Below are 26,324 nucleotides of genomic sequence, written 5' to 3'. Positions count from 1 at the left end.
TGTATTATATGAACTCATTCATATGAAATACCCAGAATAGGCAAATCCATTCAGACAGAAGGCAGATCAGGGATGGCAGGGGCTATGGAGAGGGAGGAATGGAGAGTGAATACTTTATGGCATTTTGCTTCATGCATAGAAGGATACCTCCTTTTTATTAATTTTAGGGGGAGAAAGAAACAAAGAAAGACACTGATTTGTTGTTCAACTTACTGATGCATTCATTGGTTGATTCCTACATGTGCACTGGCTGAAGATTGAACCTTTGACCTTGGTGTATTGGCACAACATTCTAGTCAACAGAGCTACCTGAGCAAAGTTAAGGTTATCTCTTGAGTTGATGAAAATGTTCAGGAACTAGGTGGTGATGATGGTTGCACAACATTATAAATGTAGTTGTTGTCACTAAACTGTACAACTGTAAGTGGTTAAAAAGGCAAGTTTTGTTATATATATTATACCAAAATATAGAAAAATTAAAGGGGAAGAGGGGAAGAAGTGAAAGGAAAAGAAAAAATATCAGGGAAAAAAACAAAACAAGATGAAACAAACAGACCAAGATAAAAAGAGGATTCTAAAAAATTATTTATTTACTGTGAAGCCCAACCATCTGTGTTTTCTTTGGCAACTCTTAATATTTGATGCTACTGATAATCAGAGCTTCTTAAAACTTTCCCATATTCTCCTATGTCAAAAAAAAAAGCTTCTTTCAATCTTAGTCCTCGGACAGAGCCCTGGTCTTTATATTCTTCCTCTCTCAGAAGCTGCGGCTGTAGCTGTCCACGTGCAATCATCCAGCTTGTATTTTTTAGTCCTCACCTCTCTTCTGAGCTCAGAGACAGATATTGCCAACCCTCTCACCATCCTCTCGTGCTTAACACATTCATAATTTCTTCCTTGAAACACTTTCCATCTGCTGTTTTTCTCTTGTACCATTTTAGCTAATCATCTGAATTTACAGAATCCCAAACCCAGGGGATGTGGGAGGGGAAAAGTAATAAAGGATGAATCTCAAGGTAATCATGGCCCCAGACTCTCAGCAAGGCCAGTCTCTACCTGAAGGGACTACACAATCACAGAGTCCCATAGAATCATGCGACAGGGAGCTAAGGACACTTCTGTGTGGCATTTGAAGAATGTCACAAGCTAGACATGGTCTGTGCTCCTCCCACCAGGAGGGTCTGCAACATCGGAACAAAAGAAATAGAAGATATGACCAAAAGTGAAAGTTTCCAGAATTATCTGGGGGTGGGGGGCAGGGTGGGGGATAATTTGGGAGTCATACTTTGCTAGTATATGTCTGCCTGGTGGGAGGTCCTTAAGTGCCATAGGGGATGCAGAAAGCTTTAAAGTACAGCTTGAAGTGTTCAAACATTCTCATTTTAAAATCCTTTACGTTCTAGAACCCTTTACATTTACCCCTTGGCTACTTTTAAATCTAATGTATAATCTCATAATTGAGTTCACAATAACTTAAACTGTTATCAAACATCTTTTGGGGATTAGAACTCACTTGTGGTCCAAATGAAGCATCCTGCATGGTGTTGTCCTGAGAAAGTAATGCACGCAATTAAAATTCCCCTGGGATTAATTAAGAGTTGGAATGATTACGAATGGGATTTAAGGGCTTCCATGGGGATATTTGCTATAGTTTTAAATGTCAGATGTCTATGACTTTTAGGCCCTGAAGAAGATGTCGAGGCTTAGGAAAATGAAAGACGCCAGAGGATCTGATGCAGGGAGTGCAGGTGTACATAGGTGAGTGTTCTTGCCTGCACATTATTTAATGTTACCTGAGCATCTTCCGGGTCCTAAGTGCTCTGGTGCCCTCGGGTTGGCTAGGTGAGGGAATGAGATTCCCTCGCATTGAATGCAAGAGATAGATTGTTCGTTATAGGAAAAATCTTCTCTAAGGTTATTAAAAATTTCAACTGAGTACATTTTAAAGATCTTATTGGTTTATGATTCATGAATCAGGTAGCATGCAGTCTAGCCCATACAAAGGAGTTCCAAGGAGCTGTCAAAATGATTTTTTTTATAAGCAAAAGGAAGCAGGAGCAAAAAATGTATACTAGACAAAAAAAGCGGGTTGGTTATTGAATGGTTACTTTTCTTTAGGGAATGGCAGGGGACTATCAGGCAGATAGATCATCTCACTAGTGATGATCAGGAGATTCTTAATAGACTGGTTTAAGATTTCATTTCTGAGCAGGCAAAAACTATAATTAACTTACTTCTCAGTTCTGTGCTGTGGGGCTTAGCAGAAATGACTCCATTGTGGGCCTGTTGTCTAGTTCTGAGCAGGGTTCATTTGCATCTCTAATTTCAGAGCAATAGCGGAGGGCTATTTCTACAACTCACAACCCTTAGACTTCATAAACACATAGAGAAACATGAGGAGAGGCAGGCTTTAGCAAAGTGTTAGAGACTTGATAAATGACCCTACCATCTTAAAATCCTCGTAGGTAGAAATTAGAAAATTGAAATAAGGACAAAGTCACTAGTGATACAAACTCTGAAAGCAGGAGTTCAAATACAGGATGTGCTTCTTGTATTTCCAAATTTCAGTCTTTTGTGTATAAAATACAGATAATATAGGATATTCTTCACTGGAGTATTCTGATGGTTACTTAAATTAGTCTGATGAATGCATTAAAAAGCCTCACTGATAGTGAGTGTTCCAAGACTATTAGCTATTATTATTATGGTAAGAATTTAAAAGAACAAAATCCTTTTAATAGTATAGGTCAGGGGGGAAAGGCAAGACTAAATAAAGGGCAATAGCTTTAAATAAAAAGACAGGTCAATGTTTGCAAGGTTTACTTTAACAGGAAAAAATCAAATAGATTTTAAAAATAAAATCCTTTCATAAGGTAGAGTTTTAAAAACAATTTTACCTGTTTAAAAAATAAAAATCATAGTAACAAACCTCTAGTGCATTGTTTTATGGCTTCTGGCTTTAGTGTTGTAATTGATGACATTAGGGGCAATTAAACCATTAATTGGAAATCGACATTGCTGCAGATCAGTGAGGAAATAAACTACTTCAACTTTAGCTTCTGACATGTTTACACTTGAAATCAAGGCTTTTGTTAAATTAAGCCAGAAAGACCTACTTAGCATAAGAAAGAGTTAACGCTGGCTCAGGGGTATCCTATTTTTTTTAAAAGAGGTTTGTTGGAAAATACTTGACAAATCTGCCTTTTAAAGCAACTGCAAAAATATTGTGACTGTTCTTTTGACAGTCTTCCTAGGAAACTTAGCCAATGTGAAAAAAATTGAGGTTGTCAAAATAACGAGCAAACTACATTTTACAAATATCAAGAGAAGAAGAAGCAGAGTTTCCCTTTTATACAGTCATGGTTTTTTGCCTATCTTATTGCATGATAACTTAGAAAAACTAGCATTAAGGATGGGTTAATAATGCCAATTGGTTGGATATCTTTCTAAAAAAAACTAACAAAAATCTCAGCTTTTATTTAACTTGCAGGAATTACTTTGGCCTACTGTGTAGGCAACTGAAGATTGGTGGTTATTTTAAAAACTATATATTTACGGAAATCAGCATTTTTATTAACATCTGTAAGCTTTGGTTTCTCAGTAAAGGCTGTAATAGTAATAAGTACAAGTGTGCAGCTGTTTACCATCTGTTACTCAGAACTTTGCGTAAGAATTTACTTCCCAGTAATGTTGAGTAATAGAACCATATTACCTTCCTAAAAGTGAGAAAGGCAGGTATGTGAGGGACTCTATCCTGCTTATGAATAGCTGTGCACCCAGCAGGGCAGTTACATACTCAGACTTAAGGGCCTTCAAGCTAACTACTTAACCTCCTTAGACAAACTGAGCTATGCTGTTCAAGCAGCACTTGGAAATTCTACCAAGGCAAGCAACCCACTTCTGTTGGAAGCTTCTCAATGAAGATCTGTTGTTAACAAAAGTACATCCAGCCTAAAAGTCTCAGAAGAGTGTTATCTCTGAGCCCGACTGAGGACAACTGCCAGGCAGCAAAATCTCAGTGGATTGACAAAACGCTCTGGAGAATGGACCAAAGCAGGAGACAAGAAGATGGTTACATGAAATTTATAGGTGGTAGCTTAGGGAGGCAGGAGAAAGTAGAGTGGGGAAATCTCTGGGATAAGATTAAAAAAAAAAATGAAACTAAGAGATACGTACTTCTACACTGGCGAGTGTAGGGTAGTTAATAATTCACATTTCCAGCCTGGAGAGCTGGTTTGCAGGGAACAAGATAACAATGAGGAGTTTTGTGGTCTCCTGCTCTGACGTAGAAGTTGTACCCTGAGGGGTCTGGAAAAGGAGATTACTCTGACGTATCCAAGGTATGTTATCTTAGATGCATAAAGACAGTAGATAACTTCAAAGGTAAAGAAGCCACAGGCCTAGGACGTGACTGCAAACCATGCTCTGCTTTTATTCAGAATTTTTTACATTCACACCAACCTGTGTAATTACTTCGATCTCTGGGTTTGTAAGACCAGACACGCAAGCATCCCTTGAGCCTGTCAGGTTTAATATGCGGTCCCTCTTTCCTCCACACTGTGATGTAAATGCACGGTGAGAAGTCCTAGAGAAAAAGGATCCGAAGATGAATAATACACAGTTTTTGCTCCCAAAGAGTTTGCAATTTTAAAATGGATTGGCTCAGGGATGTAAGAGAAGAAAACTCTACTCCCTCACCCCCACCTTTTTTTTCACTAACAACAGTTTTTGTTTGTTTGTTTTTTATGGAATTACTTTTGCCCTGTGTATCCATTTTCTACTGTCTTCTATTGTATCAGTTCAGTGATGTTCTGCCACTAATTTTTGTCACTTCTTCAATTTGTCTGAGGCTCAGCTTTACATTTTAAAGTTTTCAAATAAATGTCAGAAAAGCAGTGAACTCTAACTTTTAAAAATATGATCCTGGCCAAGGACCAATAAACCTGTGTTAATTTTCCAGACATTGGGCAAATGACAGAGACATGCTCCTGCCCTAAGTGCCAATTTACCTGGGGCCCTAGCAAGGGAAAATCTCAGTTCAGGATCTGATGTCCATTTCTTCCGAAATCAATATAGTATTAATCTCAGTGACATATCCCCAAATCTCTAATCCTACAAATGGGGGAGACACACGTGAAAGTAAGAAGGGAAGTCGGTGTATCCCCTGGAATCTGTCTCACTGTTTATAAAGAAGCATGACCACAAGAAAAATAGTTTTAGCTAATAATTATTAAGTAAAGTTCTGTTGCATTTATAATTATACCTACCTAACAATTCTCATGTCTTTGAGTACTCTGGCGGCTTAAAAAAGAAATAGTGTATAACTAAAGGTATTTTGTGCTTATGAATTCGCTGTAACTTCTCAAATTATGTAATGTAACACCAATAAAATCTAATCACTCCAGTTTAGGAGAATCTTTGTCTTTTGAATTGTTTCCTATAAAAGTGCCTGTTACTGTGGAGAGAAAATATGTGAACTAATGGTTTGAATCACGGGGCTCATCCCATATTGCAATGACTGAGGCATTCCTCATCCTTCCCAAACCTTGCTTTTCTTATCTCTGAAATGAGGAGATTACATTTTTCTAGGGAAGATGGAAACTTTCCTTTACCCTCCAAGTTTCTTTTGGCCAGTCTAGTAATGAAATTTACATTTAACAAATTTACAAGAGAAAAGCACCGAATTTCCTTGCATACATACATACGGGAACCCCACATATGTGAGAGAGTCAGAGAGAAAGGAAGTGTGAGGTATACACAGCAATTCTGAGGCAAGGATGAGGTAACTCACCTTGGAGTTTCAAAGGGGGAGGAAGGTCATTCTTGGGAAGATAAGAGCAGATGTTCAGTAATTAGAAGTTTGCCCCACCCTCCAGATAGGTCATAAAAGGTTAGTTCTAGTAATAACTCTTGTGGGCAAGGCTCCTAAGGTGAATTCTTTAAGGAAGAGGTGAACATTTCTCTTGAGCCCACAGGGTCTTGACTGCCTTCATCCCAGAATAATCCACAGGTCAAAGTGGCACATCTTGGGAAAACTGTTCTGGGCCCCTCCCATTTGTCTCTTAGTCCTTCCAAAAGCAAGCTTCTTCTGTCCTCCCTGGACATGAATCATGTCCTTTCCTGCATCGAATTTTCTACTTTTTCCCCACATTACTTACCATAACTTGGGAATGTCTGTATAACTAGTAAAAGATAATTGACTCATTAGCTTTAGGATATACTCTACCTCAAATATCCCCCAACTCACCTCCAGTGAGATCAAACGAAACCTCAAGTTCTTATTACCAAAATTCCATTTTTCCCTTATTTGCTATCTATGCTTCCTAATATTATGTCTCAAATGTAATTATCTATTCAAATGAAGACTAATTACAGAAGGTCCCAAACCTTGATTTCTACTAACATGTGTTGAAAATAGATTTTTACAAATTTCACTACCTTTTTGTCATATTCTGTTAGATGTAGCATCTTTCATTCAACTACCCTCTTTATGGGTCACCATTGTGTCCTAAGTACTTCAGCACCCCGTCTCACCGTCCTAGCATTATTTCCAGGGCAGCTACATGTGCCTTTTCAGCATTCTTAGGCTTGTGCTTTCGGGAGGGAACATCACTTCTGTGATAAAACCATTCATCTCGTATGAAGGGAACCACAGGGTCCAGGGTCACCTCCCATATAGCTATGCAGTCATCAGAAATATGAGCAAGTCTAGTGCTAGTCACATGGCACACGACTTCATTTAACAAGCAATAATTTCCCCTCTCTTTCTGAGAAGTATTTGGTTCAATGTGACTAAACGCAGTAAAGTTTAGTGAAGGACAGCAAGCGAATGCTGCAGCTGTGTAGCCGTGAGTGATTTAGAAGTGCAGGATGTTCCAAATGACAAGATTTATTGTGCATCCGCATCTACAGATACTTTATATGATGTGAATAGCAATGAGCTAATTGTTATGGATATTTCTAACATCATAGAGTTTTAGATGACATTTGTCACTTGACTTAAGGAAAGCAAAAATCAAATGGAACATTAGCATCAAAGAATTCATGTGTATAAGAAGCTTCACACAATCCCATGACCTAGCAGATGTGGTATCTGCTCAGTGATCAGAAGTTTTCCTTGACTAATACTTAGATCACAGAAAACTTCAGAGTCAACCTGAGAAACAATTTTAAGAATTGCCCTGGCTGGTGTAGCTCAGTGGATTGAGCACAGGCGCCGAACCAACCCAGTCGCCGGGCGGCCAGCTGATTAAAATAAAAATAAATGCCCTTGGTGTAGCGTTGGGCCTGCAAACCAGACATTCAAGGTTCGATTCCCAGTCAGGGCACATGCCTGGGATGCAGCCCAGTTCCCAGCAGGGGACTCACGAGAGGCAACCATACATTGATGTTTTTCTCCTTCCCTTCCTCTCTAAAGATAAATAAATAAAATCTTTTAAAAAAGAATAAAGTCTTTCATCAGCATTAGGGGAATCTTGTTCTCTATTATTACTTGTACATGGAAACAGGTGTTGGGGAGCTGGTGGTAGCAACGGTAACATTAAGAAGAGAAATCTCATGCAACCATTTGGACTTACTCAAGATGAAACATGGCCATCACAAAAGATGGGCGTCTGCACTGTTGGTGTCTTCTCGATGCTCGTAAGTAAGGAATGGTTTACCTCAAAATAACACTGAGTAGAACTGAATTGTATCCAAAGTAAAGACGGTGCAAATGATGAGAACCCATCCGAGCCTTGCTGAGGTCGCCTCTACAGATTGTACTCTATTCACACTAACTGGGGCGACTCAGGAGCACTGCCCGCCCACAGTCCCACCGCACAAGGCCACCCGTGACAGCCAGGATGCTCCAGTCTTTGCTTACCTCCCTCCCCAACAAGTGAAAGGAGTGCTCTCAGCCTCACTGATCATTTGTTTACTCTGCTGAGTCGGGATTCTGGGCCAATGGGCAGCACAAGGGGAAACCATGGTGTCTGAAGTGCATTAAATCTTCATGTTCACCCCCCCCCCCCCCCGGCTTGGCAAACCTTTATGTTGGCTTTGTTCTCTTTTTCCCAAGCATGACAAACAAGTGGTTTTTCTTTTTTACTTTAATGATTCTGTAAACAAAAAGGGGTAGTTCTGGGCTTTCTTCAAGGCTGATAGGTGTGTCTGTTTAATGAGGTTTTTATTATTACTGTATTGGCTTCCCTGAAAAGACATTACGAGCAGCAAACAGCTGATAATAGAGCAAGACTGGAAGAAACAATAACCACGGGGTGGGGGGGGGGAATTAGTGCAGTAGCAGAGGCAGGCCGTGCAGGTTGGGAATGAAATGCCACTTGGCGTCTGCCTCCCTTGGCCACCACCGCTCCACCTGTAATAAAGTGGAGGTGGGCGCTTACATGCCAGTTACATATGTGCAAAAGATATGGCTGTAGATTTAGACCCAGCTAAACCGCCATCTGTGGAGGAAGAAGGGTGGCGAGCTCAGTCTAGACAAAGATGAGTGAAGCTCAGAGTGCGGGTTTACAAGGGCTGGTTCGTTACCATGGAAACTAATTGGCGCTAATAAGTAAAGGGACATTTTAACGGTGGGAACAGAATAGGAGGGGCTATTTTTCAATATCACCGTTACCTAAATTAATCTTTCATTTTTAGACGTATCCTTACTTAATTCCTCTGATAAAGCTCTTCCTTCCACATAAAACCTCACCCTGATCAACAAGCATGACATTCGAATGCTGAATATCATCTTTTAGAATACGCTGTATTTCAGGTTTAGATCTTTCAAGACAGAATCAATTTCCCTTTTTTTTCCCCCCTTGAAAAATAAACTGTTTGCAGATGGCAAGGAGAAAGGAAGGGAGGTAATGGAAAATTCTTAACTTCTAAACTGACACCGCTGAGCACTGAGCTGGCTGGGGAGAGAGGAGAGCTGGGAACTTATCCTACAGCACCAGCTTCAGGTTTTTGTTTGAGTTGATTTTCCCCTAACAAAAGGCATTTCAGAACATTAACCCCCCAAAAATGTGTTGTTGTGGACTCGTTTTACAAAGGTAATGTTTACAGACACTGCAGAGAGCAAGCATTAAGATCACAGCAAGTGGGCAGTGGCTATTGCTCAACTTGTACTTTTTAAAAACACGTTGTAAGTAGAACAAATAGCTGGAGCTCTCAAAGAGAAGCAGTGACTGAGATTTAATGAAAAGATTTACAATTAAGTTAGAAGCAAAGTGTGTTAAAAAGTACTTTCAACAACAACGTGGGTCAGAGCCAGGGACACTTGGGAAATGCCTTTCAAAAGGTGTGTTACAAGCCCAGGGTTGATAAAACATGATTCAACACCTTCACAGTTTCTTAAGTTTTACTTTTGTAAGTCAATTTCCAGTTTAAGAGAATGCAAACTACCTTAATAATGTCTCCGGGGTCTTCAAAATCTATGCAGTTGAGGTAATCCAGATTTCCAGACACGAGTCTGGTTGGAATAACCAAAAAAAAATTTTTAAATGAAAAAAATTGCCTTACAATAATTGGCACAATTAAAAATTTACGGTGCCCAAGGGAACTTTTAGCCCCGAGGTGCCCCTTGCCATTGCTGAATGTCTCTGTGTTGATTATGTATCTGGATTTAGCTGATTAGTTGTAGTGGTTTCATGAATGTACTATGTATTGTGAAACGGACACCTCTTAGTCACTTCTGGGAAGGAACCGAGCAAATGAATCAGGACTCCAGCCTCTCTGTTTTTCTCTCCTTCTTCCCTACTGCCCAGTGATAGGAAAAACTGACTGTCTGAACTTTACAGTTCTCTAATCCTGTGCTTCAGAAAATCGCACCAGGAGTCATTTTTAAGCAATGTAACATAATCTCACATAAAAATTCCTGAGGAAAAAACATGCTCGTCAAGTCAGTCTTGCTAGATATTGAAATAATTCCGTTTCTGCTACTGGTGCTCTGAGTATTAGATAGCTATCTACTTAGAGTCTAAATTTTAATGCTTTAGGAGGGTTTAAAGTTTGGAGGTTTTATTCCAGTGGCCCCCCTCACAGTTCAAAGCAATTCAAAATTTTAATTGTTGGCTTCTCGCACACACTGTCAGGGAGTTGATAATATTTCAAATTCCTGATTTTCAGAATTTCCTAGAAGTCTTATTAAATTTTTAAAAGGTGAGATTTGCAGCAGCTAGTGTACTTTCAGATATCTCCTAAAAGTGGTGTAACTAGTATAGTCATTTTCTGGTTTACACTGCTATCAAAGTAATTAGTTTTATAAAACCTTTTTAGAGGAGAGAGAGACAGACAGACAGACAGAGAAGGAAAATGCACGTAAGAAGGAGGTATTGAAATGACCCAAAATTGAAAACATTTCAAAGCAAAATTGTTAATGAGCTGTTTGAGCGATACGGACATTATAAGTGCAATTAACTAGAAGCCAATAAAAATAATCAATGACAGAGAGCAGCCCTCCGGTACCAAGTGCTTTCACAAAGAGATGTCTGTGAAAGCAGCAAGTGATTTAAAAAGCCACCTCTATCTGTGGGTGCGCGTGCTATTTTACACGCGTAGAAACTAAAATGATTTTCATTGACTATTTCTGAAGTCGAGCCTGTGGCAAACAGTGAAGCTGTATGTGGGAATAGAGAAGTTTCTGCTCTTTGCTGCACCCCCACCGCCTGCCTCCCAAGGAATGTTGGAGGCAGCCCCGGATCTAATCAAAGGAAGGTAGGAGTTTAGATTTCAAAATGTAGATGTCACATTTCAGTGCAAACTGCTCCTACATTAACACTTTATCAGGATGTCAAAATGAAGCTTTTATTTCGAGGGCGGGGAGGGAGTGCTCGCTGAGAAGATTGCCCTCACTGGGTTGGCAGGAAAAGATTTTTCGTGTTTCTCTGCCTCCTTTGGAGAGTCCCAAATGTCCCCGGGGGGCTCAGGGAGTTGTGAAAAGTAACGCAGAACTGGCCACCAGGAGAATCCATTCCCTCCACCTTCTCGCTGGCACCTCCCACTTCTCTTTTTATAGCAGTCCTTTCTCTGAGCAAATCTCAGGTTACTTGACCGGGAGTTCTCAGACCTCCCGTTTCAGCCCTGCCCTCAGCCTCCCGTCGGGGAGAGACACCAGCCCCAGCAATTGGATTGGGCAGCCCGTCTTGACACACCACTGTGCTGAGTGCTTGAGGACGTGTTTCACCAGATGGTTGGGGTTAGTGTGTGTCATCACGTTCGAGTGGGGATTAGGAGCAGGAAGGCAGCCTTGCTGGAGCTGTGTGGTCTTCTCCTAGTGAGAGTTGCAAGCATCAGAACGACTTTGCTTGTGGAACAAGAGGAGGGATTCATTTTCTGCAGCCCCAAGGAAAGCAGGTTGTTTTCCTCCAGGTAAAGTCAAAGAATGCCTCTCTCTCTCTCCTTCTCTCTCCCTCCCCCGTTTGAATGGAATGCTAGCACAGCACACTTGTCAAAGCCAGTTGCTACTATCTTCTCGATGCTGCTATTGTACAGCTGACAGATAACAGCGAGCGTCGCTTGGTGCTTGGCTCTCTTTGTAGAACTAACACTCCTCCTGCCTTGCTCTTGAAGGTGAAGCTGCGAAAACGTCTTTGGGGGCTGAGTTTGCGCCCTTTAACATCCTCGTTACATACTCAAAACGGGAGCTGTACGTTGTTTGTAAAGGATGGGTAAGGCCGAGGAAGCCTTTATTTTAGCTTTCAAAATTAAAATTCACTTTCAAACTGTTGCATTTTCCTACTCCATTTACAAAGATTCTCGCCGGGGTCTATCCTGAGTGGCTGGCAGAGATGAAATGCTTTCCTAACCGATTTTTGCAGTGTTGATTATATCTGATTTATGAAGGACCGGCGTGTTTTTAACCAGTTTTGGAGATGGGCTCCAAACTTTAAAAACTCCCTAAGGGCAGCGGCTGCTCTCTGAGCAGCTGATAGAATAGCTTGAAAACAAAAATGCTTAGAGCTAGAAGAGAAACAGAAAAGGAGGAAGTAGGAACAGGCTCTTTGACTTAGCCCTCAGCAGCTGCAGGGGAGCAGTGGGCGGTAATTCATTTGCAGATCTGTTTGTGAAAGTTTTACAAGTCATTGAAAACTGCAGCAGCATCTCTGTAATGGATCATTAAAGTCGCTACATTTATGGGTTTTAAACAGGCTATCTGAAGTGTTAATTAAATGTAAATAGATTTTCTGGCTTGGTTATAAACAAACTTTAAAAAAAAACTATTTTAATTATAAATTAGTCATTGGAAATTCATGGCGATCCAGTGCCTGAGCAACATAAAATGAGTTGCCGTCATGTATGTGGGGAGCCAGTAGCGGAACCATGCTGCCCAAAGCACCCACCAAAGTGAAATCGAACTGAACACAACAATGAGGTCTCCACACCGTGTTTAGTTTGTGGTATAAAAAGGCCTTTGGAATGGATGCCCTGTTTTTACAGGGATCAAAAATTAAGTGTCCAGTTTTGAAATGTTTGGCCAGGCTAGGTAAGTCAGTGAGTTCCTCCTGCACCCTAACCGACTTGCCTTCCCACATCGCATGCCTGTGGAGCTCGTGGTCCAGCTCCCATCGGACTCTCACTTTTGGTAGGGACACCCAACGCAGTTGTCACCCGCTGCAGGTGAAGAGACCCAATGAATAATACTGTGTATAAGCTATTCTGAAACGGGAGCTGCTTAATAGGTTGTATAACAGGATTGATGGCTCCTGCTTTGTGATTTTAATATTCATCTGAATAAAGATGCCCATAAAATTATGTTTCAAGTTGTGTTATATATACTTTTTACAACCAGACAGTTGATACGTTTAGTGATTCAAACAATATTTTAGTGTAGTGTTTACTTGTGATTCAGAATGTTCTCTGCTTATGGTCTTAGTTCAATGAGAAAATGTCCTCATAAATAACCATGCAGTCACTAAGACTGAGCATTAGCCGATTTTTAATATTACATAACCAGAAAAGGACTAAGTTCATAAGCTGAAGTCTATGGGAATTCCAATCATTCCATTTTGGCTTTACCATGGAACTGGAGTTTTGTTTTTTTGTTTTTTTTTTAAGGGCAAAAAAGCAAACTACTAGCCCATGCTGCACCAGGCTTAGCACTATACAGGTGGCATGTGGCAGGTACAGTGCTGACTAGTGATGCCATTTTTCACTATCGCAGAAATATTTCAGAAGAAAGTAAGGTTCCTCCTCATAGTTGGGCTTCTCACTGAGATGCGGTATCATGGCATCTAACAAAGGCAAGTTGCAGTTCAGCCCCTGGAGCCCACAAGCTTATGTTGCAACTGTTGCAGATTGACCGCCAGGCCGCCTGCCCAGGATTCTGAGAGTATGTGAGAGTCATGCCCCACCCTGGCCTGCCCCAGGTCTATTGTAAGCAGGCTGAGGAGGATGGGAACAAGAAAGGAAGTATTGAAGAATAATAAATTCCCACCGTAGGAAGGCAAAGTTGTGTGTTATTCCCCCTAATATGAAGTCACTGAGCAAACCTTAAAGGGTGTGCTTGAAAGACAGTGCCCACAGGGCAATCCCAGTCTCTTGTCAAATTCTGAATCTACTGTTCCAGATGGTAAACATTCAGAGGCATATTTATGGTGACTTCCACATACCTCAGTTTGACATTTGGTTTCTTCCTGACAGCCCTTCGGCTGGTAACACACATGAATTTCCCATCAGCATTCTAACAGCTGTAGAAGTGTTTGTGCACCAGGGATCTCTGGCTCGGGGAAGTGAGGAGTAACTGGGGTGCAGATCTCAATTTGCACTATGGGTGCATCCCGCTCTCCCAGTATGCAATAAGGGGATGCATCATCCCAGCGAAAAGTGATCCGAAAGCTGGATTTATTAAGTCACAAAACCCATCTTTATGGTGGAATGAAAAAGTAGCATACATTAATCCAGGTAGTCCCTGAACTCAAGGTAACTTATGAGTGGGGACCGTCATCAAAAAACTAAAAGGGGATCTACTCTGTTTCTTTCTAAGGACATTTATGTGACTTGGAGACATTGTTGGGGTCACTTCCACTGTAATAGTAGAGACGAGGCAAATATGACACTTGGCATATTTTTTTCTTAAATGTATATCCATATGGGAATGGATAAGAGCTTGGTTGTTTTGTGTTCTAGATTTTAAATGGTTTATCTTGTAAAGATCCATAAATCGGATCCTGATGCTGGGTATTGAGCTTTCCCCAACTAATGCCCTGCGTATGGGGCCCGCCAGCGGTCAGGTCAAGACATCTGGCCCCGCTTTCCCTGCGTACTATTTTTGTATGGAGCACACAGAACAAACTTAAAGGGATTGAAAATTTTAAGAAGCTGATTCTAAATAGATTCTTATTTTTATTAAGATTATTAACCTTGAGGGAAAAGAGGCTCATATATGAAACTAAGTCTGTGGTCATACGGTTATGTGAGGTCCGTGGAAGGGGAAGGGTACGTGAAAGAAGATATTCTTTGGAAAAAGTTTGTCCTGAGATATGTTTCTTGTTTAAAATATTTTCAGTTCTCCCTGAATATGCCGGGAAGGAGAGGAATTAGACCTTTAGATTTTTTTTCCCTCTAATATTCCCCTCACCCCCATAGCTAATCTGTCATCAAATTCTGTGAGTCCTTCCTTTCAAATGCCTCCCACATCTGGCCCACAGCTTCCACAGTAGTGCGATCAGCATCTCACATGCGGCTCATTACAACAACCTGCTAACTGGTCCACCACCTCCACTTCCCTCTTCTGTCCACCACCGCGGACTGAATTTCTCAAAACACTTCTTCCATCAAAGCTTTTCCCAGCTGAGAAGTCCCACATGGACCCTCAGTATGCATAGGATGAAGTTTGGATTTCTCAGTCTGATAGATTGGTCCTCTGCTATTTGGTCCCAGCTTTCTGATCATATTTCCCACCAAATTCTTACAGTAACAGCAATCTACCCTTTCCTGCAGCTAAAGTGGCCAGCTCAGTGTCTCCCCTTCCTGGTCTCTTCTCTAATCCCAATCCACTCTAGTTTTCTGTCTGGTTCCCAGCAAGATGAGAGTTTGTTGTCATGCGCATGGTCCCTCCTAGTTCTATTTTTATAAGACGGTGCGTAGAACATCCTTATCACTTCTATATACACATCCTTCAGAGTTGCAGCTTAAGTTCCACCTTTTCCAAGAAGCACCCCCCCACCTGACTGCTACATCTCCCAGCGATGTTCTCCTTACCTTGAAGCTGACCATTAGTTATCTGTGGGTTGCACTTAGCATAGTCACCTTGTTTTTTATCCTCCTTTCTACTTTGCCTTTTTAACCCTTGACTCCTCAGATGAGGTGAAGTCTCCTAAAACAGGGACTGCCCCGGTCCCCTTCTATCGCCCCCGGAAGACACTCATAAATGTGTGTCGACAAGCTCACAGGGACATTCAAGCATCCCAGGAGCTTTTCTCTCTAGTTAGCCCACCGTAGAGTGATTTCCCAGCCCTGACAGCCCTCTCTGCCTACGAGAGCAAAGAAAAAACAACGATGAAACTTGAATGGTTGTATTTCAGGGTACCTTAGGAAAAATGTCACGTAAGCAGAATATAATATTATTGCCCCAAATTAAGCTTGTGTATTATATGAAAAATCCTTATCTAATTCAGTTTTCTATGACTTGGTAGAAATTACATCTATTAGCTGCCCGTCTATGCTAGAGAATTTCAAATATGATTTCGGAAGCAGGAAAGTACAGTACTCAATATATATATTTGAGTTCAGACAGACTGGTGTTCTAAGCCAGGTGTTCTATCACTAGCTGTGGGGCTGTGGACCAGTGACTTAACTGCTCAGCTCCCTCCTCTGTAAAGAAGAGACGGGAACAATGACCCACCCTGGGCGTGTTACGCAGAAAATGTTAAGCACCTGGCACAGTGCCTGTGCATCAGTGGAAGAGAAAGTGAACATGGAGATAAAGGTCTAGGTTGCACAAATGTGTTCACCTCAGTTAGGCCAATCACTAATTCTGTCTGTTTATGGTGTGTCTTTAGCCTTTTCTTCCGCCACCAAAAGCAGGGGCCTATATAGGGGAAGAAAGAGAGATCAAGAGAGTGAGAAAAAGGGAGAGATAGAAAAAGAGGGGGATTGCTGCTCTGGGCATTTAGGGATTTGGAGCAACTGAGTTAATGGATCTGTGGAGACAATGGTGACTGCTGAATGCACTGTGCCGGGAGGAGCGGAGTCCTGGGTCCTGCATGAGAGGATAATAAAGAGCAGGCGCTGGGCCGCAGAGCTGGGGAAACAAAGGACTGAGCGGTGCACCCCAGCGGGGAGTGGAATTCGCCAAAGGGTCATGTGCTCCTCTTCCTTCCTTCTGGCCCACTATTTAGAAAGAAATAATAACTTGGCAAAACATTGTGGAGAGTCAGGTCAAGCTTCCAGAAGTAATTGGTAAAGCAAGATACCATTTAGACAAAACAAGGGGCTTGGACCTTTGCCATCCCTCACCTCCAAACCAAATTTAACAAAAAGCTGAAAGCAATCAGCTTGAGCTCTGGTCTGTTCCCAAAGCCGGCACCCACCGTCAAACGGGCCTTCAATCTGCGGCCTTTCCCCACAAGGGCGGCTGACTGAGAAACTGCCTCACAAAGCACTGAATGCCACCAAGCAAATATGTCCTTGGACACTGGTCATTCAATTTCAGTTTTCAGGATCTTGGGTTAGATCAAAGGAGATTCTTTCGGATCCTGATCATCTGGTATGCACCTGCCCTGGGGCCAGGGACAGGAAAGAAGCAGAACTCCTCTAAGAGGAGGTGCGAGGCAGTACTTCTGGAGATCCCTCCCTCCCACGTCTATAAACCTTTCAAAGAACCCATCTTCAGCTGTAGCATCTAAGCTAACCCTCCTCGCCCTCCAAATTTGTAATCCATGAACTACTGTACAATAATGAGTTACACCTTTGTTCATTCAAAAAATGCAGCTTTCCACTTCACCGTCAAAGGTAAATCCTTTTCTAACCTGATTTTTTTTGTGTGATTCAGCTACAAATTGGTAGAAAACTATTTCTTCATTTTGTAAAATGTGAATCTAAGGGACTCAGTTGTGTCCCTGTTTAAGGGTAATGAAGGAGGTTGATGTTAAGTTGCGGTGGTGAATAAATGAACAGACACGCCATGTTTTTTGGTGAGAAGTCTTCATCGGAAAAGATAAAACCTCCAAAAATTAGTCTGCACACTTTACATGACGCTAATCAGATTCTCCCACAAAGTTAGGTGGCTGACAGCGGGAGCAGAATTCGGGAACTAGGAAGGGCCCAGATGGCTCTGGTTGAACGTAACCTAAAGATGTTGAGCTTTTCATCTGGGTAATAAACTCATGAGCAAGCCTAGACATCTTTGTGAGAGAAGGGTACCATAGTAACCCGGAGATTTGCTTTCTTACATATATCCAAACATGCTATAAAACTGCCAGTATTGAATTTTCTGTTCCTAAGCCATTGACTCAGACCTAGAATTTTATCTGCTATCATATATTTTTGCTTTTATTGTCTTCTCCTCCATTTCTCCTTCATTATTTTGTTGGTATTGTCCAAATCTTTGCTTCAGCTACACATTGCTGCTGCTACATATGGGTGATGTTGCTACAAGTAACTGAAACCCCAAGCCAGCATTTTCCCATCAGCAAAGAGGGTTAACTAGTAAATACATGCAACTTGTCCAAGTCACAGAATACAGAAAAGGCCTGAAATAGGTTTGTCTCAACAACTCAGGAAAACCTCCCTGCATCTATTCACTTGATGAAAGAGGCCTAAAATATACCAATCTAAGCATCACCCCATCTTTCTGAGCAAGAACAGAACACTACTAATAAACAAAATGGAAATCACAGAGAGTTTTGTTCATTGTCCAATTTTGTGGTGTGCTGGTACAGCTCAGAGGCAACACCTGCCCTGTTAATTTAAAATAAAACTGAGGGTTAGGCTTTTATAAGATATCCCAGGGTCATGGTGAGAAATGATTAATTGCATGCCGAGTGTGCATTTATTGATAAATTAATTTAAAAGTGTGCACCTGTGGATATTTTCTTCAAACTCATATTACTAATAAGGCTTAACACCAAAATCACCTTTCTATAATATAACATGTCCTCTGAACAGATTTCCTGCCAATTTAAAGCCTCCCCCTTAACCCTCACCTGCCAATAATCAATCTTCCCCTAAATAGAATGTCCTAGTAAACAGATGTGCTTGGCATTGCATCCAGAAATTCTGGAAACTTCAGCTCTTAGCTTTCATGTATAAGAAATGCATCCCAGGAAAGAGAGGCCCCTGCAAATCACATGCTCCTATTTTTCCTCTTGAGAGCTTCGTGCTGCTCAAAGAAAGGAAAGTGTTCTGAATATAGCAGATGAATAAATGCACAGAGTATGCTATATTTTTTATTTGAAGCACCTAGAGGCTTCACGTGTGTTATCACATTCTTTTTCACATATGACATCTCTATTTAGTAAAAGTGACTTGGGGAAATATTCTCAGTATCAAACAGCTTAAATTACTTTTTAGCAGTTGAGTTGATGCCCTAAGGAATAGCCATAATGTACCTTCTAAATAGAATCAGAGCCAGAAAGAACAGGCTTCAGAAAGCTCTATCAGCATGTTAATTCATTTATTCCATGTGGATTCAAGAACTTCCTGTGTATATATTTCTGTCCCGGTGCAGAGAGGAATATAAATTAATAGGGGACCCCCTCCTAGCTCTGAAGTTATACCTAGTTTAGCTGTGAAGGGAAGACATGAACACAAGACAATTCTTAGTAGTCTTGAAAAGAATGTTGCAGTTAAATATCAATTATTAGTACTATTTAAATAAAAAGGGATGTCAACAGAGCCCCCTGTTGGAGAAGCTGGAACCTGAGCCAGGCTAGACCTCGCTCGATGTTCATAAGCAGATGAACCAGAGCAGTGATTTATCTATGTCTACAAACTGTGTGGGGACAATTTGTTTACCCTCTTTTTTACTCAGTTTCGTTCTCTATAAAATGGATATGCAGTTATCACAAAAGGCTGTTATAATAGTTAAATGAGATAATAAAAGTAAGATGCTTAACAAAGAGCATAGAACATAGTAAGTATTCAAACAGCTGTATTTTTTTCCAAATGAAAAGAATGACTTGAATTAGGGCTTGGAGTTAAATTGAGTATGGACTTTTTAAGTAAAAACACCACGTTTTTAAATTAGAGGATCCTCAGAGATGCACTTTGGGAACACAATGAAGGGAGGCACTGAGCAAAGAGGAAAAGGAAGAAAGGAAGGAGGATGGGGAGAAACTACGAGTGCTAAAAGACAAAACCAGAAGGAAGAGAAAGGAGGAGGAGGAGAAAGGGTGTGATCCTCTTGATGCCTCTACTCGGTGCCCTTTTCTGTTTTGCACATAGCATGTCCTAGCTCAATTAAGGCACATTCTAAAGGGTGCCTGGCACAGCAGGTAGAGAGGCGGGACTTTAGAGTTGAACAGCTGCCTTAGGAAGTTTAAGCAATGGGGTTTTCAGAAATGGAGAGAGAAGTGGACGTGGACATGCACATACATGGACATGGACCTGGAGAGGGTACCAAAAATTTTCAAAAGTTAAAAAAGGAGTTGCCTAGTCTCCTTGATGACATTGAGAATGAGGAAAGGATAGGTGTAAGAAACATTTTGAAGAAATAAATAACAATGTTAATGACTTGGTGATTGATCAAATAGAAGACAAAAGAAAGACAATTGACATAGAGACACTGAAATATCAAGTCCAAGACATGGGAATGGTGACATGGCCTAAGGAAAATGGGGGCAGAATTGTGTTTTGCAACACCATAAATTTCCAAAGTGACAACCGGCATTATGGAACAAATTTTTATCTGTTATCTGGAAATTAATACCTGTGCTTGGGATAACTTTATAGTATAAACATAGTAAATATGTGTATATATAAATGTTTAATGATATAATTTAAACAGAGAAAATCTAATTTCGTGATCATCAGTAGACATTAGAATACACAACTGTGATTTTTTAAATGACATATTCCTTTTTAGATTAAAAAATTTTTTTTTCTTAGATTAAGAAAATGGTTGACCAACTAATTCTAGTGTTTTTAAAAACTTTGGGGAGGTAATGAATTTTCAAGGTAGAACAACAAAGTACTTCTGTAAATACCTCTCATTCTCTTTCAACGAAAAATGGTGATGGACAGGGGCGTATAATTTAAAGAGTCTAGAGGCCAGAGGAGATGAAATATTTAAGTTGCTTCTGCTCATAAACTTTCAGCTTCTACTTTGGCAGAGATGGGTTGACATCCACTTGCAGATACACGAGTAACTTATTTTAGAAATGCTATGAGCACTCCCTTCATCGCTTACTACAAAGACAAATCATTCCTCATTTTAAAGTTTGAAAAGGGTTTCCCCATCCCCTGCTTGTCTTTCTATTCCCTCTTGCTTAGTCTTATTCTTTTATTTCTTTCAGCCACTCTTCATGTTAAGATCCTCTTCAGAATGGGAGAGTCATGTGTTAACCTCTGTCATTATACAATCTTATTAGAAGTCAGAGACTGCCGTTGCCATTGCAAGCTCTTGCTCTTGATGTTGGGGGCAGCGTGATTGAAGGGACACACTGCTTGACTCAGCAACTTTTGGAATGAAAGTGTAGTGCTATTTCTAGGAATCTGTGGAAATAGCATTGACTCGTGGGCATTTGACAGCCTTTTGGTTCCTCAGAAAAGACTTGGTTTCTGTTCAAGTTTTTAATGAAGACTGTGGCCTGATTTGTTTTACTCAACTGAGTTTTCAGAACCGCGTTCCCTGGTTCCTATGGAAAAATGCCTGCTGAAGTACAATATCAGTACCTATAATCTATTTCTCATTCAGTGTTGCCATACAGAGGGTCTAACTGATATGAACCTGTTTATATTTGGAAGCTATTAATAGCTAATGATGGAACCGGTAATTCTTAAGATATCCAGGTCAAGAAACCAATGGGTCAAAGATATCAAATATTATGTATAAGTTACATCAGTGAATGTCATTTGCAGCAAGCACAAAAGTTGGGCTTGGTGCTGAGCTTAGTGCTAGATCAGATCCCTTCATCTGGTCCCCACTTAGGTCAAATGGCCTAATGTGCTCGCATGATGATTAGGCTGTAGAACGTGAGCTGATGTTCCTAAACTGCTTAATTTCAGACTGTCTAAAATTAGATTTAAATTCAGGATTCTATTCATACACGTTCTGCATCTGGACTCATCTCAGAGGTACCTCTTGAACTGCAAAAGTGTGGCCTTGTAAAAAAAGAAAAATAAGTAAGTTGGGAGAATGGAGAAAAAAAGAATATCGGTGTAGTCAAGCACATCCTGTCAAAGTCGCTTTTTTGACACAAGCATAGGGACCAAGGAAAAAACCCACAACAGAGAAAGTAAGCTCTGTGCTTCATGTATAGTAATTATTATTTTCATTAGCCATTTTGCCCCCAAACCAGCATTCCGCTGCTGTGCCGTTCTGAATGCACCACCACAGTTGTCTCAGAAGTGGAACTGGAGGTGTTCCCACAATTGCTTGTGCCACTGTTATAACCTCTTTGGAAGTTTAGGACACCCACTGGACTGTCATCTCACTGGCTTCAGGCAAATCATATTCCATGCTGGGCAAATTATAAATGAAAATGTTACTGGCCATCAAATAAAATACGTGGAATAATGGGAGTTGTGTTACAGTTAGGAAAGAGAGGTAGGGTGGTACAGTGAAAAAACATTGGAAACCTGGATTCTAGAACCATTAGTGGTGTGATATGGAGTGAATTACCTAACCTTTCGTGAACTTACCATCCACCAACCTCTTACCTTTATTGTGCTCTTCCCTCCGTCTAGATGACATTATTCTCCTCTACTGGAACTCTGTCCTTCCCTTAAGACAAGCCTAAATAAATACAACATCCCACCCTGGCTGGTGTAGCTCAGTGGAATGAACACAGGCCTGCAAACCAAAGAACCGTGGTTCCATTCCCAGTCAGGGCACATGCCTGGGTTGCAGGCCAGTTCCCAGCAAAGGACGCACGAGAGGCAACCATACATTGATATTTCTCTTCCTCTCTCCTTCCCTTCCCCTCTAAAGATAAATAAATAAAATCTTTGAAAAAATAAAAAATAAACACAACATCCCCCTGAGACGTGGAGGTGGTGGGGAAGAACTTTAATCAGTTCTGCGTCACTCATGCTTCTAATTGAGCTTTACCCCTCTTTATTACACACCTCTGTAAACCTATCTTCCATTAGCGTTGTTGCATCCCCTCATTCTATTACTCTAAAGCCATCATCTCCCAATTTCCTACAGCGTCCAGTCTAACTGAAATACCAGCATTTAAGAACCTGCCTAATCCTTTCTACTGTAACTATCCCACTTCCCCTACACACTTTCTGTCTGCTCTTTACTAAGATAGTCCAACGTCTCCTGAATCGACATCACTCACTTATACTTAAGCATTTGCTCATACTGTTTCCTAAAAGGGCCGGGCTGCCCTCTCATCATGGTTCTGAATATCCAAATATTACCCATTCTTAAAGAAAAGTGTCCTTCATTTCCCTCGTGGACCTTTGTTTCCCTAACTATTTCAACCATCAATAATTTCCTCCTGATAGATGCTCTCTCACCACTTAAAATCTTCTCATATAAATTCAGCTCTTAATTAGGTACAATTTTCATTTATTGCTATTCTTCACAGATATTTAAGGGCCTCTCAAACAGAAAGTTGCGTTTTAGTCATTGAGAAATTTTAGGTAACTAAGCAGCACCAAATCCACAGCTACACCAGCCAATTCTTTTTGACAATGTGGAAGGCACTGTCTTGTGCACTGCTTCTCTGACTTAATTTTTTTTTCATCTTCTGTCTACATCACTCTTTAGGGCTGAATTTGAGCCAGCTGGATGCCAACAGATTCAAACAGACAATAAGCCAGCTAGAATCCCCATCTTCCTTAATTAGATGTGAAATGGTATAGCTGGGTGTCACTCACATGCCAGCCACTCAGGATTCTACATTATCAATTAACTTCTCCTGAGAGCTAAACAGAGGAGATTGTGACAAATCAGTTTTTAAGGACCTGTAAAATGATGGCTACAACAGAATTTCAGAAATAGTACCAGATTATATACTTGTCCCACCTGAAAGAATATGTTTACTGTCCGCTGCATAGCAAAAAATGAAATGCTCTGTAAACTTCATAGTAAATCATATTTTTGTAGTGGGGGTTGAGTGTAAAAATTCTTTTGGCCAGGACTCACACTCTTATTTGTAGGCCAATTAGCCAATAAAATGAGAGGCTTTAAATTACTTGGGACAAAAAGGAAAATATCACACATTCTACCAAAGTGACTGAATCTTTTTTCTTATAGTTTTCTTAAATAATTTGGAATTAGGGATGATTTTTCAGGAAAGGCACTTAAGGTACCACAGAAACACAGAATGTTAGAGGCATATCTCAGAGAGCATGTAAGCAAAATTCCTTTTTTTACATTGGAGGAAACTGAGGCCTGGGGGTGTTCAGAGACTTGCCTCAAATCATAAAACTCATTCCCACCAGAGAGAGTTCTACAAGCTAGACTTTATTAAAAAGTGCAAATCAGTGAAACTCTACCAGGACTAAAGGGAGTTCATGTGTCAGCTGTACTTAAGCCCTAACAAGAACTTGAAAGTATGAACCCAGCTCTCTTTGTGACTGTGGGCCCTCTTGCTGAGTGCTAGGATGAATAATTAGGTACTGTGGAGAATTCTTGGGATTGAAGCAAATACCAAAAAAAGCATTGATTGTTCATATGGAGCCCTTGCAGAAAATACACTCTAATACAAATACCCAAGCACTGTTGCTATGGATGATCTGAAAATATGTAGCTTTATTACAGAGAACCTCCTTTGTAAAGGCATTTTTTTAACCCATGCCAAAAAAATGTTACCCAAATCATGATGACAATGTTAACCATTCCTCATACACCACTTCTGTACATCAGAAAACTAAACCTCAGTGAGGATGGGCCTGAGTCTACAGAGCTAGTGGGTGGAGCAATGGGCATTAGAACTGATGCGTTCACGCTCCTCCCTCACTACCCCATGCTTCAAGCGATTCAAAACATATCACATCTTCTCAGTATTAGGGAAACCTCTTATGTTAGAATAGTTGAGCTGTTTCTCAGTAATGTCACCTCATTGAGAAACACTTGAAATACTTCCTCAAGTACTAGAATTTTCCCGAGAGAAATATAACAGCAATATTCTTCATAGCTTAATAAATTACAGAAGTGTATATGCCATTATGTATCTATAATTTACGTTTCAAAGTGATTTATTTGTCGAGGAAGTAAAATCAATCATTACTGGATTATAAATGTATTTCATAGCCATTAACTTGCATTTTCATTTTGTACTATTAAGAATAACAATTTAAGAATTCAAAAATAAAAGACTAATTTAGACTACCTAATTACGGTTTTGGCTATTTGAAAAACAGATTTTTTTAAAGCATGCTCTAGATTTGCTTTTTGTTATTGTAACTACATGAAACCATTATGTTTGTCAGAGAAATAAAAGAAATGTGTCCCAGGAAAAACAGAATTTTCATTCATATTTTTTAAGTTACTGGTCACATTTCAGTCTACTGGAGAACGTAATTACCAATCTGGTTAATATTAGAACAAAATCAGGCTTAATGGTATTACATCTTCTGATGAGAGAGAAGGATTCTGTTGAGAATGTGAAGATAATGGGGCAGAATTATTACCTGTTTGTCCTATAGCTAAACATATGAAGCGAATGATGAGAAAGGGTTCCATGAAAAATTACGTCTTTGGTCCGTAAGAACACTTTGTTCATATGATTTTTCAGTTAAGTCTCTGCACTGAACACTTCATAAAACATGCTTTCCCATTTCCTATCTGTTTCTCAGTTGTTGTCTTAAATGAAAATAAACCAGGACACTTTGCTACTCAAAGGGAGGACCTGGAGACATGAAGCTCTTACTAAACTCTTCACAACTCTGTTGTCCTGCCATCCAGTAACAACCGCCCTTGAGTTTCTATAACCTTTTCTCAAACATGCTCAAAATCTCCACCTACAATACGACATAAAATGGCAAGCTGCTGCAGTAAAAGGCAGCCCCAAAAGATGGAAGCCCTGGCAGGAGAAACGTAGCTCAAAAGCAGGACACAGAGCGGTGAGAGCATCTCCCTCATCTTCTCACTCATCACCGGGATCCTTAAGTAGCTCCAATCTTGTTATGCAGAAACAGTGGTCCTTCTCAGTTTGTAATCTACCACAGTAATTTGTTAGTCCTCTAAAGTCGCATTTAATTTGTCTTTTCTTAATTTATGAACCCTACATCTTTCAATTTTATCTAACAATCTATACTTTCCAAAGTGCTTTCAAATATTTGAGGTTGACAACCCTGTGAAGCATGTCACACTATTAAGTACTTGTGCCCCTTTTAAGGAAAAAGAAACAGGGGCATTCTAAAGTCAATACACACTGAAAAATATTTTTAAAATAACCATAAGGAATCAGAGTAAGTGGTATGTGAGTGTTTTTTCTCTTATTCTTGCAACTTTTCTATAGGATAGCTCAACTCTCCAAACCTCAGAGATGTATTATAACTGTTTTCAAATACAGTTTTTTTAAAAAAGAAACTGAGGCACAGGGATGTGAAATGATTTGCATATGCTAATAGAGCTAATTAGAGGCAAAGTGAACAGAATCCCAGTCTTCTATTTGACATTTCCTCCAAATTCATAACCCATTTCTATGTAAACTGAAAAGTAATTTCCACTTAAAAGTACTTATAAACTATAATTACACCTTTTGCCAGTCATCAATAATCAATCCATAGCTCAGGAAAAATCGTAATTGCTATTTCACTATAACTTTTATTTATATATTATATTACCATTGCAAATCATTTTTAAGAATTTATTTATTTTTAGAGAGAGGGGAAGAAAGGGAGAAAAAGAAGCAGAGAAATATCAATGTGCGAGAGGAACATTGATAGGTTGCCGCTGTCAAGCCAGCTATGTGCCCTGCCCGGTAATTGAATTGGCAACCTTTTGGTTTGTGGAATGATGCTCAGCCCACTGACACAGCCACACCAGTCAGGGTAACCGAAAACCATTATTACCACCCTATTTTATCTAATCTCCATAGTGCTTTAAATAAAGTAGATAGCATGGGCATTATTATTGGACCCACTCTACAGACGAAATGTTTTTTTTCTCTGATTTCTCGAGAGAAAGGAAAAGAGTGGAGAGGGAAAGAGAAACATCGGTTTCATTGTTCCACTTATGTATGCGTTCATTGGTTGCTTCTTGAAAATGCCCTGAC

General features: G+C 40.2%; 1 protein-coding gene across 1 annotated transcript in view; it reads left to right on the top strand.

The window, feature by feature from the left end:
- Window positions 1-11,019: 11,019 nt before the first annotated feature.
- Window positions 11,020-26,324, top strand: part of SULF1 (sulfatase 1) — a 151,486-nt gene continuing 136,181 nt past the window's right edge. The window contains exon 1 of the mRNA XM_037148941.2: window positions 11,020-11,355. The gene's annotated coding sequence lies outside the window, so the exon portion shown is untranslated. The remainder of the gene's footprint in view (window positions 11,356-26,324) is intronic.

This window comes from Artibeus jamaicensis, unplaced genomic scaffold (assembly GCF_021234435.1).
Source record: "Artibeus jamaicensis isolate MK-2021 breed Jamaican fruit bat unplaced genomic scaffold, CSHL_Jam_final scaffold_916, whole genome shotgun sequence".
NCBI classification, from domain to species: Eukaryota; Metazoa; Chordata; class Mammalia; order Chiroptera; family Phyllostomidae; genus Artibeus; species Artibeus jamaicensis.
The sequence above is the reverse complement of the archived record's forward strand: the minus strand, read 5'-3'. Positions and strand labels throughout refer to the sequence as shown.